We start from the raw sequence: 4,961 nt of genomic DNA on the forward strand, positions 1-4,961 counted from the left end.
AAAGTTAATCCCAAAATAGAATAGTTTGTCACAGAGGCACTTGGTCTCAGTTCCCAGCTTCTACAACAGAAAGAACTACTATGCCAGAAGATTTCGCAGTGGAATTCCCACTGTGAAATGAGCAATAATATAACAAATCAAGTTGTGGAATTATGAATTGAATACGATTCAATTTTTAAGAGAGTCTCAGACTTCTTAAGTTGGCAGAAATCTGAAGAAGGGAAAAGAGCAGACATGCCCAAAATTGGTGAATCGCACAAAGAAATTTTATTTGGGAAATGGGATTCTTGGCTAAGGGAGACAGAACAGGCAAGGGAGGATGCGGCGGCACCAGCGGATAGTGTCATTGAATGCGTAAATGAAAATCTACACAAGGCTAATTTGGTAGCAGAAACCACCCCTGCCTTTCTTCCAAAAGCACAATAGCTTCAAGCAGTATGGAAACAAGCAGCGAAGGAAAGGGCAGAGGCAATTAAACAGGTAAACAGATTGGATTGGGAAGCATACTGGTAGTATCTAGTGAAACCACACAGCCAATGGATGACCCTGAAATGCCTGATGACTTTGGCCGAGAAAATAGTGCCAGCACTCACCAATGTCGTATTTGCAGGACAATTGAAAGCTGAAGTTGGCCAACTGACACTCTTAAAACCGATGATGGATATTTGCGATATTAAGGATCATATGCAGGGTTAGTCGTAGACATATTTTATTTTTGTTTCTATTTTTTTTATTTTTTTTTGCTTAAAATGAGGCAGGTCATTTAAACCTCCTCATCTATTTTGCAATATCTATTTTTAAGTTTCATAGATTAGTATTTAAACCCCTATCATGCATTTAGAGTGGGGTCCAAAAATTTTATCCAAAACATTCTTCAGAACGTGCGCTTATGCCCCTCACTGAGGAGGTTTTGGTAAAATTAATGGAACGAGATTTATTTTCTACTTGAGTTTAGCATCTTCTACTGAAATTTCATTTTTGTACTCTTAGTTGATGTTAACTGATTTGAAGATAGATCCATATTGCTGGAGCATATGAGTAGGACATATTACAAATGGTACTTCTATCTCTTAATACCTTTTACTTATGTATCAAGCAACAAATCATTTTCAATTATTGATGTATGAAAGTTTAAATTCTTATTTATCATTATTGCACTTTTTTATGATGATGATTTATTCTTTATGCTGAATACGTGAATGACTCTTTATGCGATATATCTTTCATATCGTTTCGGCTAACTTTTTATACGAAACAATCATTATCAAATGGATTCTTTTCTTACTATGATTGAATGATCTTTATTATCAATTACTTTCAGAAATTATTTTAGATCGTGTATATAAACGTTACTCCCAAGATAGTTTTAAAGTTAGATGTTTTCATTGATTAAGATAGATTACATATGATAGTTAGAAGATAGATTAAGATTAGAATAAGTATCCACCCCATAAAACCCCGAAAAGCAAAACATCATCCCGTTAGCACAAACATCATAAATAAATTGGGAAACTGGTCCCATCATCCCCAGTCGGAGCCACTATTCCAAACGGAAAAGGAATTGTCTTAAGGTCTGGACCAGGTGGTTATCCCCCTTGTTGGAGTCCTGATTTTTCGAGCCTTCAACATATTTGGCACTATAAGGAGGGCCTATGGCAAGTAAATCTACATATTCATGCCATTCTAAGAGTAAAACTCCCTCACCATCACCCTCAACTTCTCGTTTGCATTCCAAATCTCCTATCTCTGAACCAGAAGTTGAAAAGAATAATACGGAGCATATTACTGAAATCCCAAACAAGCCAGATCATTCTTCTTCAGATCCCCCTGAGTTACAAACCTTAATTCATAAGTTACAGGTGATTTCTATATCTCAAGAAGAATATGAGTTTTCCCAAGGTAGTGTCACTTCTCATCTGACCCCAGCTCAACGACTCACTAGAAAATAGAGCAGAAAATTAGGAATCCCACCAGTTGAGTTTCCTCTACCGAGTCATAAGGAAGCTAGGAAAACACCAGCGGAATCTCACAGTGAGGTTCTATCATCATTTTCATCTACCATCCCATCCATATCATCACAAGGCCATTCATCCATCCCTCAACTCCATATCGTGGTTCATACAGGTACTGGAGCAACATCCTCCTCTACCCAATCACCTTCAACTACTGCTATACCTCCTTCTACTCATACTACGACAGGCAGGAAATCCACCACCAAGGCCATGGACCAATCCAGGGGCGGTAAGAATGCCTGCACCTTTATCTCAATTACCAGCTCATCCTGAGAAATGGTTGCCCAAATTCAATCCTGACAATGGCCAACTAGCTGAGGAACACATAAATAATTTCATGCTATCTGTTAATTTGAACGGAGTAATAGAAGAGGACGCATTTGTAAGACTATTCCCCTATACTTTACAAGGAGCAGTAGGATCCTAGTATTTTTCTTTACAATCAGGCTCCATCAATAACTAGGATACATTTCAAGATCAATTTTTAACCAAATTTGGGGATGATAGGTCAACAACAACCTTAATAAACGACCTCTCCAATTTAAAAGTTGAGCCAAAGGAACCAATTAAGGATTTCAATTCTCGCTTCAATAAATTATTGTACAAAATACCAACAATGTCTAAGCCTAGCAATGAAGTCCAAAAAAAATGGTATATTTTTGCTTTACCTTCAAATTCAGCTATCTTTGTAGATAGAGCTGCCAAGCCAACGTTAGCAGAAAACATGAAAGAGGAAATAGTTGTAGAAAAGAAAAATGCTATAGATGAAAGAAAGTCTAAAAAAGTGTCCTTTAGAGATGATTCTAAGAAAAAACAATAGAAGGACCCATTCAACCTGGAAGGGTTATAGAAATTCCTGAAGACCATTTCCAATGAAATGGTTGATATAAAGGAACAAGTAGCAGAAACCTCTTCCAAGAAACCTTTTAAACCCTTTAAAATAAATCCTCCAACTAATCTTAAACCTCCAAATGCTATAACAAACGCAGAATCAGAACGGGAAGAGGAAGAAGTTTCAAATGAGGAACAAACCGATGATGACAAAGTCGTATAACTACAAGGAATGTGGGACTTCATTCTTCCATATGAGGAAGATCAAGATGTATTACTTGTTGCCACTAGAAGTAGAAATCAACTCGATCCTCCACAATCCAGTGCTAAATAGAAAAACCCGATTCCGACCCCCAGAGATAAAATTGTAGGTAAAAAGTCCTCACCAAAGTCTACTCAGACAAACCCAATCCAATTTGATTCAACACCTTCATCCAAAATGCTTATCATCTCAGATGAGATGGAACACAACATTGTTGAAGATATGAAGAAAACTAGGGCAAACATTACTCTTCACAAGCTCAGCAAATTAAAACATCAACAAAAATTACTCTTGAAAGAGCTGAATGCAGTACCTACTATGCCTCTTCCCATTGTTGTAATTTCACAAGCTACTCATGAAATGGGAAGACCTCCAACTGGCATTTCAAATAAAGTCAATCCAACTGACATTGCTCTGATTGGGGGAAGATCAAAATCCCATACTCCGCCATTTCTCCTTACTTTTGAAGTTTTCAATAAAAATTTGCATAACTGTCTGGTGGATTCTGGTGCATCATCTAACATTTTACCTAAGACAGTTTGCGCTAAATTAAACGTCCAACCTCAGAAATCTACAGTACAAATAGTACAGCTAGATTGGTCTCAAGTCGAGGTCATCGGTGAACTTAATCAAGTAACCATAAGGCTTTCGTCAAATCCAAAGGTATGTCAAGTTATCGATATACTTGTAGCTGACATTCCTGAATTTTATGGACTGATCCTCAGTAGGGATTGGTCAGAAAAGCTTCACGGTTACTTTGCGACCGACTAGTCTCATATGTGGCTCCCCTACAATGGAAAACCAAATCAGATCAAGGTTGAACAAGAAAGACATCAAAAGTATATAGTGACAGAGTTAGAAGGAGAAAACGAGCATGTAGCATATAACAACAATATAATCGGAAACTATTCAGTTGAGTCATTCTTAGGGAATTACAATGCTCATACTTCACCTTTTTTGGAAAATTCTGTTCTATCACAGATAGAAAATTTCTCTCAGACTGACACTTCTAGATGTATCAATTTTGTAGATAAACCTATAAGTAAAACCTTGGTTTGGAAATTATTTTTTGATGGTTCTAAATCCAATGATGAAGCAGGAGCAGGTTGCATATTAGTTAGTCCAAAAGGAGAAAAAACCATGTTAGCATGTAGACTTGAATTCGATTGCAAAAACAACATCGCTAAATATGAAGCATTGGTTCAAGGGTTATACAAAGCAATCAGACTTAATATTAAACACCTGCAAGTATTTGGAGATTCTGAGATTGTCATTAGACAAGTAAGAAATTTTATACATTGTCTGTCGGGACACTTAAAACACTACCAATCTTTAGTACAAGACCTGACCTCACACTTTACAGCGTTTAATATTTCATCTATTCGAAGACTCCAAAATGCTAGTGCCGATCTCCTCGCTAACGTAGCTTCCAAGCTTATTCCATCAGAGGACTATAGCCCAGATAGATTCTCGATTGAATTAATCTTGGACCCTCTATTCCTGATAACATTACCAACTGGAGAGTTTTCAACAATGACCCTGATATCATAAGTTTTTTGACTTCAGAAGGCTCTTATAATAATCAAATAATTGATGAAGACCAACACACAAACAACTGGAACAAGGAAAAAACAATAACGCTATACCAAAATCCGTGGTCAAGTTAGAGGACCTATATGACTTGAAGGACAGATTTAAATGATCCACCAATTCAAAGCTCCAAAGTTCAACTCTGAGATATGAATTAGTCAATCTGCGGACAGACATGAAACCACAGAACATCAACCTAGGTCTTCGCTTGACATCTGAAGAAAAATAAGCTTTTTATCAGTTTTTGAAGCAGTACAAGAGTGTCT

The sequence above is a fragment of the Pinus tabuliformis genome, chromosome 7 (assembly GCF_031772625.1).
Source record: "Pinus tabuliformis cultivar Carrire ecotype Pingquan chromosome 7, CPIR1, whole genome shotgun sequence".
NCBI lineage: Eukaryota > Viridiplantae > Streptophyta > Pinopsida > Pinales > Pinaceae > Pinus > Pinus tabuliformis.